Raw genomic sequence first — 15556 nt, 5'->3', positions numbered from 1 at the left:
TTTCAGGGGATTTGGGTTGTCAGACACCTGCTGCTCTCACTGCTAATGAGCTGTTAATGTGCTTCCGTCTGACAGTGACTAAGCAGAGGAATTAGCACTTCAGGGCTGTTCGGTACGCGGAGACACACCTGTCCCGTCCCAGCCCAGGAACCTATAAAGTGAGCTCCCTCAGCCCCATCCTCACAAGCTGTGACCGGAGGCCTGGGACACCAGCCGCACACAAGGTACTACTACTCTCACTCATATACGCGGTGGAAGAGGGTGAATCCAAGCTGTGCTCAGAGGCCTGGGACACCAGCCGCACACAAGGTACTACTTCCCTCACTCATATACGCGGTGGAAGAGGGTGAATCCAAGCTGTGACCGGAGGCCTGGGACACCAGCCGCACACAAGGTACTACTACTCTCACTCATATACGCGGTGGAAGAGGGTGAATCCAAGCTGTGCTCAGAGGCCTGGGACACCAGCCGCACACAAGGTACTACTTCCCTCACTCATATACGCGGTGGAAGAGGGTGAATCCAAGCTGTGACCGGAGGCCTGGGACACCAGCCGCACACAAGGTACTACTACTCTCACTCATATACAGAGTGGTGGATGGTGAATACAAGCTGTGATCAGAGGCATGAGTCACCAGCTCCACACAAGGTACTACTACTCTCACTCATATACAGAGTGGTGGATGGTGAATACAAGCTGTGATCAGAGGTATGAGACACCAGCCGCACACAACGTACTACTACTCTCACTCATTTACATAGTGGTGGATGGTGAATACAAGCTGTGATCAGAGGCATGAGACACCAGCCGCACACAAGGTACTACTACTCTCACTCATATACAGAGTGGTGGATGGTGAATACAAGCTGTGATCAGAGGCATGAATCACCATCCGCACACAAGGTACTACTACTCTCACTCATATACACAGTGGTGGATGGTGAATACAAGCTGTGATCAGAGGCATGAGTCACCAGCTGCACACAAGGTACTACTACTCTCACTCATATACACAGTGGTGGATGGTGAATACAAGCTGTGATCAGAGGTATGAGACACCAGCCGCACACAAGGTACTACTACTCTCACTCATTTACATGGGTAGAGGGTAAGCATGATTTACATTCTCACCCGGGGGTCACAGACACAGCTGCGTAGTACTACATATAGGGTTAATCCATGTATTGATATCACGGAGTTTGCCTAGCCCTAATATTACATGCCTGTCTTCTGTCTGTCCATTAAGAGTTAACCATCTGCTTCCTCCTTACCTTGATATTACATGGCTCTCTCAGGTGGCTTTTGAGAGCTGCAATGAAATAAAGGGTTAATTGTTGCCATGATATTACATATGTCTCTGTATGGAAAGCTAGTGTTAAGCATCAGTTGACCCTTTATCGTAGTATTCCGTGGCCCCTGTGTATAGAAATATTGCTTTACTGTGGATTTAAGGGTCCGGGAATAAATGTGAAGGTGACTAAATGACGGCCTTAGAGATGGCAGAGAAGAAGGGATGTACAGATACAGAGGCCGGTGCATAAAGCAAAGGAACAATCACTTTGCTTGGAGCCGGTCTTGATGAGCCCCGACGGTGGATATGCCAGAGATAAGGTAGAGTCACCTTAATTAGAGCCCCCCCTCTGTGATACGCAGGGAGTACCGATACTCTTAGTGATGCACGCATATTATTCCAATATATTTCTTAACAAGTGCGTGATGTGCACAAGTGCGGCGTTAGCGACCAGTAAGGTCCATGCCGTCAATATATCTGTACTGGTTGTTATATATGTGCTGCCTCACGGCGAGTACGAGGGAGCGTTATGTTTCCGTTGTTTAGGTCCTGTGCGTCACTTATGAACATTTGGCGTCCGTCTCAGATCCATTATCCTGCATCCAGTACCTTTTTCCATCTAAAAAGCGAAATCCAGACTGATATGTCTTCCAGGAAATCAGAAAAAAATAAATAAAAAATATAATCAGCCGAGGAATAGGAGTCATTACAGTATAATATGTCACCCTGTGTATAGGAGACATTACAGTATAGTAACACATCAGCCTGTGTATAGGGGACATTACAGTATAGTAACACATCAGCCTGTGTATAGGAGACATTACAGTATAGTAACACATCAGTCTGTGTATAGGAGACATTACAGTATAGTAACACATCAGCCTGTGTATAGGGGTCATTACAGTATAGTAACACATCAGCCTGTGTATAGGAGACATTACAGTATAGTAACACATCAGTCTGTGTATAGGAGACATTACAGTATAGTAACACATCAGCCTGTGTATAGGAGACATTACAGTATAGTAACACATCAGCCTGTGTATAGGAGACATTACAGTATAGTAACACATCAGCCTGTGTATAGGAGACATTACAGTATAGTAACACATCAGCCTGTGTATAGGAGTCATTACAGTATAATATGTCACCCTGTGTATAGGAGACATTACAGTATAGTAACACATCACTCTGTGTATAGGAGACATTACAGTATAGTAACACATCAGCCTGTGTATAGGAGTCATTACAGTATAGTAACACATCACCCTGTGTATAGGGGTCATTACAGTATAGTAACATATCAGCCTGTGTATAGGAGACATTACAGTATAGTAACACATCACCCTGTGTATAGGAGACATTACAGTATAGTAACACATCAGCCTGTGTATAGGAGACATTACAGTATAGTAACACATCAGCCTGTGTATAGAGACATTACAGTATAGTAACACATCAGCCTGTGTATAGGGACATTACAGTATAGTAACACATCAGCCTGTGTATAGGAGACATTACAGTATAGTAACACATCAGCCTGTGTATAGGAGACATTACAGTATAGTAACACATCAGCCTGTGTATAGGAGTACATTACAGTATAGTAACACATCAGCCTGTGTATAGGAGACATTACAGTATAGTAACACATCAGCCTGTGTATAGGAGACATTACAGTATAGTAACACATCAGCCTGTGTATAGGAGACATTACAGTATAGTAACACATCAGCCTGTGTATAGGAGACATTACAGTATAGTAACACATCAGCCTGTGTATAGGAGACATTACAGTATAGTACACATCAGCCTGTGTATAGGAGACATTACAGTATAGTAACACATCAGCCTGTGTATAGGAGACATTACAGTATAGTAACACATCAGCCTGTGTATAGGAGACATTACAGTATAGTAACACATCAGCCTGTGTATAGGAGACATTACAGTATAGTAACACATCAGCCTGTGTATAGGAGACATTACAGTATAGTAACACATCAGCCTGTGTATAGGAGACATTACAGTATAGTAACACATCAGCCTGTGTATAGGAGACATTACAGTATAGTAACACATCAGCCTGTGTATAGGAGACATTACAGTATAGTAACACATCAGCCTGTGTATAGGAGACATTACAGTATAGTAACACATCAGCCTGTGTATAGGAGACATTACAGTATAGTAACACATCAGCCTGTGTATAGGAGACATTACAGTATAGTAACACATCAGCCTGTGTATAGGAGACATTACAGTATAGTAACACATCAGCCTGTGTATAGGAGACATTACAGTATAGTAACACATCAGCCTGTGTATAGGAGACATTACAGTATAGTAACACATCAGCCTGTGTATAGGAGACATTACAGTATAGTAACACATCAGCCTGTGTATAGGAGACATTACAGTATAGTAACACATCAGCCTGTGTATAGGAGACATTACAGTATAGTAACACATCAGCCTGTGTATAGGAGACATTACAGTATAGTAACACATCAGCCTGTGTATAGGAGACATTACAGTATAGTAACACATCAGCCTGTGTATAGGAGACATTACAGTATAGTAACACATCAGCCTGTGTATAGGAGACATTACAGTATAGTAACACATCAGCCTGTGTATAGGAGACATTACAGTATAGTAACACATCAGCCTGTGTATAGGAGACATTACAGTATAGTAACACATCAGCCTGTGTATAGGGAGACATTACAGTATAGTAACACATCAGCCTGTGTATAGGAGACATTACAGTATAGTAACACATCAGCCTGTGTATAGGAGACATTACAGTATAGTAACACATCAGCCTGTGTATAGGAGACATTACAGTATAGTAACACATCAGCCTGTGTATAGGAGACATTACAGTATAGTAACACATCAGCCTGTGTATAGGAGACATTACAGTATAGTAACACATCAGCCTGTGTATAGGAGACATTACAGTATAGTAACACATCAGCCTGTGTATAGGAGACATTACAGTATAGTAACACATCAGCCTGTGTATAGGAGACATTACAGTATAGTAACACATCAGCCTGTGTATAGGAGACATTACAGTATAGTAACACATCAGCCTGTGTATAGGAGACATTACAGTATAGTAACACATCAGCCTGTGTATAGGAGACATTACAGTATAGTAACACATCAGCCTGTGTATAGGAGACATTACAGTATAGTAACACATCAGCCTGTGTATAGGAGACATTACAGTATAGTAACACATCAGCCTGTGTATAGGAGACATTACAGTATAGTAACACATCAGCCTGTGTATAGGAGACATTACAGTATAGTAACACATCAGCCTGTGTATAGGAGACATTACAGTATAGTAACACATCAGCCTGTGTATAGGAGACATTACAGTATAGTAACACATCAGCCTGTGTATAGGAGACATTACAGTATAGTAACACATCAGCCTGTGTATAGGAGACATTACAGTATAGTAACACATCAGCCTGTGTATAGGAGACATTACAGTATAGTAACACATCAGCCTGTGTATAGGAGACATTACAGTATAGTAACACATCAGCCTGTGTATAGGAGACATTACAGTATAGTAACACATCAGCCTGTGTATAGGAGACATTACAGTATAGTAACACATCAGCCTGTGTATAGGAGACATTACAGTATAGTAACACATCAGCCTGTGTATAGGAGACATTACAGTATAGTAACACATCAGCCTGTGTATAGGAGACATTACAGTATAGTAACACATCAGCCTGTGTATAGGAGACATTACAGTATAGTAACACATCAGCCTGTGTATAGGAGACATTACAGTATAGTAACACATCAGCCTGTGTATAGGGACATTACAGTATAGTAACACATCAGCCTGTGTATAGGAGACATTACAGTATAGTAACACATCACCTGTGTATAGGAGACATTACAGTATAGTAACACATCAGCCTGTGTATAGGGGACATTACAGTATAGTAACACATCAGCCTGTGTATAGGAGACATTACAGTATAGTAACACATCAGCCTGTGTATAGGAGACATTACAGTATAGTAACACATCAGCCTGTGTATAGGAGACATTACAGTATAGTAACACATCAGCCTGTGTATAGGAGACATTACAGTATAGTAACACATCAGCCTGTGTATAGGAGACATTACAGTATAGTAACACATCAGCCTGTGTATAGGAGACATTACAGTATAGTAACACATCAGCCTGTGTATAGGAGACATTACAGTATAGTAACACATCAGCCTGTGTATAGGAGACATTACAGTATAGTAACACATCAGCCTGTGTATAGGAGACATTACAGTATAGTAACACATCAGCCTGTGTATAGGAGACATTACAGTATAGTAACACATCAGCCTGTGTATAGGAGACATTACAGTATAGTAACACATCAGCCTGTGTATAGGAGACATTACAGTATAGTAACACATCAGCCTGTGTATAGGAGACATTACAGTATAGTAACACATCAGCCTGTGTATAGGAGGACATTACAGTATAGTAACACATCAGCCTGTGTATAGGAGACATTACAGTATAGTAACACATCAGCCTGTGTATAGGAGACATTACAGTATAGTAACACATCAGCCTGTGTATAGGAGACATTACAGTATAGTAACACATCAGCCTGTGTATAGGAGACATTACAGTATAGTAACACATCAGCCTGTGTATAGGAGACATTACAGTATAGTAACACATCAGCCTGTGTATAGGAGACATTACAGTTAGTAACACATCAGCCTGTGTATAGGAGACATTACAGTATAGTAACACATCAGCCTGTGTATAGGAGACATTACAGTATAGTAACACATCAGCCTGTGTATAGGAGACATTACAGTATAGTAACACATCAGCCCTGTGTATAGGAGACATTACAGTATAGTAACACATCAGCCTGTGTATAGGAGGACATTACAGTATAGTAACACATCAGCCTGTGTATAGGAGACATTACAGTATAGTAACACATCAGCCTGTGTATAGGAGACATTACAGTATAGTAACACATCAGCCTGTGTATAGGAGACATTACAGTATAGTAACACATCAGCCTGTGTATAGGAGACATTACAGTATAGTAACACATCAGCCTGTGTATAGGAGACATTACAGTATAGTAACACATCAGCCTGTGTATAGGAGACATTACAGTATAGTAACACATCAGCCTGTGTATAGGAGACATTACAGTATAGTAACACATCAGCCTGTGTATAGGAGACATTACAGTATAGTAACACATCAGCCTGTGTATAGGAGACATTACAGTATAGTAACACATCAGCCTGTGTATAGGAGACATTACAGTATAGTAACACATCAGCCTGTGTATAGGAGACATTACAGTATAGTAACACATCAGCCTGTGTATAGGAGACATTACAGTATAGTAACACATCAGCCTGTGTATAGGAGACATTACAGTATAGTAACACATCAGCCTGTGTATAGGAGACATTACAGTATAGTAACACATCAGCCTGTGTATAGGAGGACATTACAGTATAGTAACACATCAGCCTGTGTATAGGAGACATTACAGTATAGTAACACATCAGCCTGTGTATAGGAGACATTACAGTATAGTAACACATCAGCCTGTGTATAGGAGACATTACAGTATAGTAACACATCAGCCTGTGTATAGGAGACATTACAGTATAGTAACACATCAGCCTGTGTATAGGAGACATTACAGTATAGTAACACATCAGCCTGTGTATAGGAGACATTACAGTATAGTAACACATCAGCCTGTGTATAGGAGACATTACAGTATAGTAACACATCAGCCTGTGTATAGGAGACATTACAGTATAGTAACACATCAGCCTGTGTATAGGAGACATTACAGTATAGTAACACATCAGCCTGTGTATAGGAGACATTACAGTATAGTAACACATCAGCCTGTGTATAGGAGACATTACAGTATAGTAACACATCAGCCTGTGTATAGGAGACATTACAGTATAGTAACACATCAGCCTGTGTATAGGAGACATTACAGTATAGTAACACATCAGCCTGTGTATAGGAGACATTACAGTATAGTAACACATCAGCCTGTGTATAGGAGACATTACAGTATAGTAACACATCAGCCTGTGTATAGGAGACATTACAGTATAGTAACACATCAGCCTGTGTATAGGAGACATTACAGTATAGTAACACATCAGCCTGTGTATAGGAGACATTACAGTATAGTAACACATCAGCCTGTGTATAGGAGACATTACAGTATAGTAACACATCAGCCTGTGTATAGGAGACATTACAGTATAGTAACACATCAGCCTGTGTATAGTGGACATTACAGTATAGTAACACATCAGCCTGTGTATAGGAGACATTACAGTATAGTAACACATCAGCCTGTGTATAGGAGACATTACAGTATAGTAACACATCAGCCTGTGTATAGGAGACATTACAGTATAGTAACACATCAGCCTGTGTATAGGAGACATTACAGTATAGTAACACATCAGCCTGTGTATAGGAGACATTACAGTATAGTAACACATCAGCCTGTGTATAGGAGACATTACAGTATAGTAACACATCAGCCCTGTGTATAGGAGACATTACAGTATAGTAACACATCAGCCTGTGTATAGGAGACATTACAGTATAGTAACACATCAGCCTGTGTATAGGAGACATTACAGTATAGTAACACATCAGCCTGTGTATAGGAGACATTACAGTATAGTAACACATCAGCCTGTGTATAGGAGACATTACAGTATAGTAACACATCAGCCTGTGTATAGGAGACATTACAGTATAGTAACACATCAGCCTGTGTATAGGAGACATTACAGTATAGTAACACATCAGCCTGTGTATAGGAGACATTACAGTATAGTAACACATCAGCCTGTGTATAGGAGACATTACAGTATAGTAACACATCAGCCTGTGTATAGGAGACATTACAGTATAGTAACACATCAGCCTGTGTATAGGAGACATTACAGTATAGTAACACATCAGCCTGTGTATAGGAGACATTACAGTATAGTAACACATCAGCCTGTGTATAGGAGACATTACAGTATAGTAACACATCAGCCTGTGTATAGGAGACATTACAGTATAGTAACACATCAGCCTGTGTATAGGAGACATTACAGTATAGTAACACATCAGCCTGTGTATAGGAGACATTACAGTATAGTAACACATCAGCCTGTGTATAGGAGACATTACAGTATAGTAACACATCAGCCTGTGTATAGGAGACATTACAGTATAGTAACACATCAGCCTGTGTATAGGAGACATTACAGTATAGTAACACATCAGCCTGTGTATAGGAGACATTACAGTATAGTAACACATCAGCCTGTGTATAGGAGACATTACAGTATAGTAACACATCAGCCTGTGTATAGGAGACATACAGTATAGTAACACATCAGCCTGTGTATAGGAGACATTACAGTATAGTAACACATCAGCCTGTGTATAGGAGACATTACAGTATAGTAACACATCAGCCTGTGTATAGGAGACATTACAGTATAGTAACACATCAGCCTGTGTATAGGAGACATTACAGTATAGTAACACATCAGCCTGTGTATAGGAGACATTACAGTATAGTAACACATCAGCCTGTGTATAGGAGACATTACAGTATAGTAACACATCAGCCTGTGTATAGGAGACATTACAGTATAGTAACACATCAGCCTGTGTATAGGAGACATTACAGTATAGTAACACATCAGCCTGTGTATAGGAGACATTACAGTATAGTAACACATCAGCCTGTGTATAGGAGACATTACAGTATAGTAACACATCAGCCTGTGTATAGGAGACATTACAGTATAGTAACACATCAGCCTGTGTATAGGAGACATTACAGTATAGTAACACATCAGCCTGTGTATAGGAGACATTACAGTATAGTAACACATCAGCCTGTGTATAGGAGACAGTATAGTAACTCAGTATAGGAATACAGTATAGTAACACATCAGCCTGTGTATAGGAGACATTACAGTATAGTAACACATCAGCCTGTGTATAGGAGACATTACAGTATAGTAACACATCAGCCTGTGTATAGGAGACATTACAGTATAGTAACACATCAGCCTGTGTATAGGAGACATTACAGTATAGTAACACATCAGCCTGTGTATAGGAGACATTACAGTATAGTAACACATCAGCCTGTGTATAGGAGACATTACAGTATAGTAACACATCAGCCTGTGTATAGGAGACATTACAGTATAGTAACACATCAGCTTGTGTATAGGAGACATTACAGTATAGTAACACATCAGCCTGTGTATAGGAGACATTACAGTATAGTAACACATCAGCCTGTGTATAGGAGACATTACAGTATAGTAACACATCAGCCTGTGTATAGGAGACATTACAGTATAGTAACATATCAGCCTGTGTATAGGAGACATTACAGTATAGTACATATCAGCCTGTGTAGAGACATTACAGTATAGTACACATCAGCTGTGTATAGGAGACATTACAGTATAGTAACACATCAGCCTGTGTATAGGAGACATTACAGTATAGTAACACATCAGCCTGTGTATAGGAGACATTACAGTATAGTAACACATCAGCCTGTGTATAGGAGACATTACAGTATAGTAACACTGATGGGTTAGTCAGGTGCGGGCACTGATGGGTTAGTCAGGTGCGGGCACTGATGGGTTAGTCAGGTGCGGGCACTGATGGGTTAGTTAGGTGCGGGCACTGATGGGTTAGTCAGGTGCGGGCACTGATGGGTTAGTCAGGTGCGGGCACTGATGGGTTAGTCAGGTGCGGGCACTGATGGGTTAGTTAGGTCCTAGGTTCTGTTGAACAGTGGATGCAGCCTGCACTTAGGGTGATATGTGGGGAGTATCTATACCCTTAGTGATGAGCGATTTGATACATATGCAAATTACCCTGAGATGAGTCCTGTATGTGAGATGAGTCAGGGACAGGACTCATCTCAGGTTAATTTGCATTTGTATTAAATCTGTTTTTTACACAATAAAAGCACACAGAGCTATGGGGACTGAGTATTGCGGATGTCCTAGTTTGGCCACTGCTGACAGCGACATTACCTGCGCTACGTCTCCTGTATAACGTTTGCTCATCCTAAATATCTGTGACATTCAGTCTAATTTATTTTCCCATACACTTACAAAACCTGCGCTACTGTACGTGTGACATACTTGCAAGCATACAGTCAGGTCCATAAATATTGGGACATCGACACAATGCTCACATGTTTGGCTCTATGCACCACCACAATGGATGTGAGATGAAACGGACAAGATGTGCTTTACCCGCAGACTGACAGCTTTACCCGCAGACTGTCAGCTTTACCTGCAGACTGTCAGCTTTACCCGCAGACTGACAGCTTTACCTGCAGACTGTCAGCTTTACCTGCAGACTGTCTGCTTTACCTGCAGACTGTCAGCTTTACCCGCAGACTGTCAGCTTTACCCGCAGACTGTCGGCTTTACCTGCAGACTGTCGGCTTTACCCGCAGACTGACAGCTTTACCCGCAGACTGTCAGCTTTACCTGCAGACTGTCAGCTTTACCCGCAGACTGACAGCTTTACCTGCAGACTGTCAGCTTTACCTGCAGACTGTCAGCTTTACCTGCAGACTGTCAGCTTTACCCGCAGACTGTCAGCTTTACCTGCAGACTGTCAGCTTTACCTGCAGACTGTCAGCTTTACCCGCAGACTGTCAGCTTTACCCGCAGACTGTCGGCTTTACCTGCAGACTGTCGGCTTTACCCGCAGACTGACAGCTTTACCCGCAGACTGTCAGCTTTACCTGCAGACTGTCAGCTTTACCCGCAGACTGACAGCTTTACCTGCAGACTGTCAGCTTTACCTGCAGACTGTCAGCTTTACCTGCAGACTGTCAGCTTTACCCGCAGACTGTCAGCTTTACCTGCAGACTGTCAGCTTTACCTGCAGACTGTCAGCTTTACCCGCAGACTGTCGGCTTTACCTGCAGACTGTCAGCTTTACCTGCAGACTGTCAGCTTTACCTGCAGACTGTCAGCTTTACCCGCAGACTGTCAGCGTTACCTGCAGACTGTCAGCTTTACCCGCAGACTGTCAGCGTTACCTGCAGACTGTCAGCTTTACCTGCAGACTGTCAGCTTTACCCGCAGACTGTCAGCTGTACCCGCAGACTGTCAGCTTTACCTGCAGACTATCGGCTGTAATTTCAGGGGATTTACATCCAGATCAGGTGAACGGTGCAGGAATTACAGCAGTTACATCTGTGCCTCCCACTTGTTAAGGGACCAGAAGTAATGGGACAATTGTCCTCTCGGCTGTCCCATGGCCGGTGTGTGTTATTCCCTCATTATCCCAATTACAATGAGCAGATAAAAGGTCCAGAGGTCATTTCCAGTCTGATATCTGCTTTTGGAATCTGTTGCTGTCAACTCTCAAGATGAGATCCAAAGAGCGGTCACTATCAGTGAAGCCATCATTAGGCTGAAAAAGCACAACAAACCCATCAGAGAGATGGCAAAAACATTAGGCCTGGCCAAAACAACTGTCTGGAACATCCTTAAAAAGAAGGAACGCACCGGTGAGCTCAGCAACACCAAAACACCCGGAAGACCACGGAAAACAACTGTGGTGGATGAGCGAAGAATTCTTTCCCTGGTGAAGAAAACGCCCTTCACAACAGTTGGCCGGATCAAGAACACTCACCAGGAGGTAGGTGTATGTGTGTCAGAGTCAGCCATCAGGAGAAGACTTCACCAGAGTGTATACAGAGGGTTCACCACAAGATGTAAACCATTGGTGAGCCTCAAAAACAGGAAGGCCAGATTAGAGTTTGCCAAACGACATCTAAAAAAGCCTTCACAGTTCTGGAACAACATCCTATGGACAGATGAGACCAAGATCAACTTGTACCAGAGCGATGGGAAGAGAAGTGTATGGAGAAGGAAAGGAGCTGCTCATGGTCCTAAGCATACCACCTCATCAGTGAAGCATGGCGGTGGTAGTGTCATGGCGTGGGCATGTATGGTGCCAATGGAACTGCTTCTCTTGTATTTATTGATGATGTGACTGCTGACAGAAGCCGCAGGATGAATTCTGAAGGGTTTCGGGCAATATTATCTGCTCATATTCAGCCAAATGCTTCAGAACTCATTGAATGGCGCTTACGCAAACTGCTGTAATTCCTGCACCGTTCACCTGATTTGGATGTAAATACCCTCATATTAAAGTTGACAGTCTGCAGGTAAAGCACATCTTATTTGTTTCATTTCAAATCCATTGTGGTGGTGTATAGAGCCAAAAATGTTAGAATTGTGTTGATGTCCCAATATTTATGGACCTGAATGTATATACCATTTAATATGCTCAAGGCGAGCAGTAAGGGATGAGGAAGTGGCCGTGCTGCTGATGGTGCATGCTGAGGCCGTGGCCCTAGGGGCCGTGAAACTGTGCCTGCTGCCAGAGCACAAGTAACACACTCATCCACGATACCTAGCTTCATGTCCTTTTTGCAGGGCGGCGCATAACACCACTCTCGAAGTCACACCAGTGCGACCAGGTGGTCGGTTGGATTGCAGCAGATAATGCTTCCAGTCGGTTAAGCACCACCCTGTCTTCCACAATGTCCAGTCTCAGTAGCCAAGAGTCTAGTCAACAGAATCCTCACTCTGATCCTCCTTCCTCCCACCATGGAATGTCTTGGCAAACAAGTGATCCCACACTCAGATATTCTGAGGAGCTCTTTTCAGCACCACTCCTTCATTTAGGCCTTTCGCCAAGCCCTCTTGAAGAAGGACATGAAGAGATCCTGTGCACTGATTCCCAAACTCTTGAGCATCTACAGTCAGAAGAAGTTGATGGTGGGGAACGGCAATTAGTATTTTGCAAGGTGGATGATGATTATGAGACACAGTTGCCAATAAGTCAACAGCAATTAGTGTCTCAAGAGGTTGATGATGAGGATGAGACACAGTTGTCAATAAATGAGGTTCTTGTTAGGTGAACAAGTCAGGAGGATGACCAGAGTGAGGAAGTGGAAAAGAAGGGGGTGGACTATGAAGCCACTAAACCCAACCTGGAAAGGTGACAAGCCGAGCGAGGACAGTACAGAGGGGGAGGGATCTGCTGCACCGCAACAGGCTGGAAGAGGCAATGGGGTGGCAAAAAAGGTGGGCCACACCAAACAGGCCCGCAACTGTTTCCCGGAGCACCCCCTTGCGGCAATTTCCTTTGCTAAGGGGTAGGTGTTCTGCAGTTTTTTTAGGAAAGTGCGGGCGATAAAAGAATTGTCATTTGCAACCTGTGCCATACCAAAATGAGCAGGGGCGTGAACACTAGCAACCTCAACACCACCAGCATGATCCACCATATGGCATCATACCCCCTTCACCTCCTCCACTTCCACCTCTGAATTCTCATCTTGCAGCACCATCAGCCAGTTGCTGGAAGCAGTGTAGCACTGCAGTGGGGAAGCAGCAACAGGCCAAGCTGAAACTAATTTGCTTTGGTGACAAACAGCACAATGCTGCAGAGCTGTGGCAGGGTTTAAGGGACCAGATTCAACCTAGAACCAGGCACGGTTGTGTCTGATAATGGCTGTAACTTGGTGGCGGCTTTGGAGCTCAGCAAGCTCACACACATACCATACCTAGCCCACGTGTTCAACTTAGTGGATCAGCGGTTTCTCAAAACCTACCCCAATTTGCCTGAGCTACTGATGAAGGTGTGCCACTTGTGTGCCCATTTTCGAAAATCATCTACAGCTGCCACCAGTCTGTCAACGCTGCAGCAGTGATTACAATTGCCAGCTCACCGACTGTTGTAGGACGTGAACACTGGAAATCCACGTTCCACATGTTGTCCAGGCTTTATGAGCAGCAGAAGGCAGTAGTGGAATACCAGCTGCAACATGGTCGTCGCCTTTCCAGTCAGCTTCCGCTCTTCACAAGCGAGGAGTGGGCATGGATGTCTGACCTCTGTGAGGTTTTAAGAAACTTTGAGGAATCAACACAGATGGTGAGCGGCGATGCCACTATTATCAGCGTCACCGTCCCACTGCTGTGTCGACTCAAACGCTCGCTGCTCACAATTATGGCAGACGCTTTGCATATGGAAGAGGTGGAAATGGGGGAAGATATTACACAGGGTGATAGCCTGACCACCCTCAGTTCGTCTTCTCAGCACGAATTGGATGATGATGAGGAGGAAGAGCAGGAGACGGTTGCCTCTGCTACAGAGGGTAGTACCCATAGCAGGTTTATTCCATCTATTCAGGGATGGTTTTAGACAAAAAGTGGGGCTCCAAATCTTGTAATAATGTGCTATAAACACAGTCTAACACCTGACACCCCCACCGATCAGCTGTTAGAGCAGATGGCACGTGCTGTCCACTGCTGCTGTCTCATAGACATACAGCAGTGAGCAGGAAGAGAGAAAGGAGACGGCATGTGCGCACAGCGCATGCAGTCTCCTAAAACAGCTGATCAGCAGGGGTGCCAGGTGCCCCTACAGTACTCTAGTAGTAATATGTAACGGACCGTTTCCGCAGACAAGGGGTTAAGATCCGTGTAGACGATATGACCCTTTCCGAGAGACAGGCACAGCTACTGCAGAACACCAACCTCCCGAACTGGATACAAAATAGCACTCCAAACTGGAACCTCGCAAATAGCTGTCAGCAGACGAACAGGAAAAGCGTATCCGTCAGCTTACACTCCTGGCAATCAGTCTCCAACAGCATACAGGGAATCCCCCCAATAACGAGACAAGGCTCCGTGTTGAGGGTCAGCAGTGCTCTGACTGTACTTCAAGTACAGCCTCTTTTATTGATAAAAAACCAAACATAGTACTGCCCACAGGGTTTTGAAATCCAACCAATCAGTAATTCACAACACACACAATGTAAATACAGCAACCAATCGTTCCCGCCCCCTAGAGGACCAGAAGGGAGACTGCGACACTGGACAGATACAACATATCCCCACAATGCATCATGGTTTCCTCCTCTCTGCCTGGGAGACGACCGAAGACAATCCAATTATCTCTCAGGACAAAGGGGAGATCACCAATACACATGTGGAGACAACAGGACAGACGTCACCAGTTAAACACACAATGGGACAATAGAACCACACCCAGCATATTCCTCCCAAGCTGACAAGTTACACTTATTATAAGTTGTTACAACTTTGTGAGGTTACATT

General features: G+C 43.4%; 1 protein-coding gene across 1 annotated transcript in view; it reads left to right on the top strand.

Moving 5' to 3' along the window:
- The first annotated feature begins 374 nt into the window (after window positions 1-374).
- The window catches only part of LOC122931739 (tyrosinase-like), a 100766-nt gene continuing 85584 nt past the window's right edge, over window positions 375-15556 (top strand). The window contains exon 1 of the mRNA XM_044285805.1: window positions 375-479. The gene's annotated coding sequence lies outside the window, so the exon portion shown is untranslated. The remainder of the gene's footprint in view (window positions 480-15556) is intronic.

The sequence above is a fragment of the Bufo gargarizans genome, chromosome 3, assembly GCF_014858855.1.
Source record: "Bufo gargarizans isolate SCDJY-AF-19 chromosome 3, ASM1485885v1, whole genome shotgun sequence".
In the NCBI taxonomy this organism is placed as follows: Eukaryota; Metazoa; Chordata; class Amphibia; order Anura; family Bufonidae; genus Bufo; species Bufo gargarizans.
Note: the sequence above shows the minus strand (reverse complement) of the source record. Positions and strands in the feature narration are given on the sequence as shown.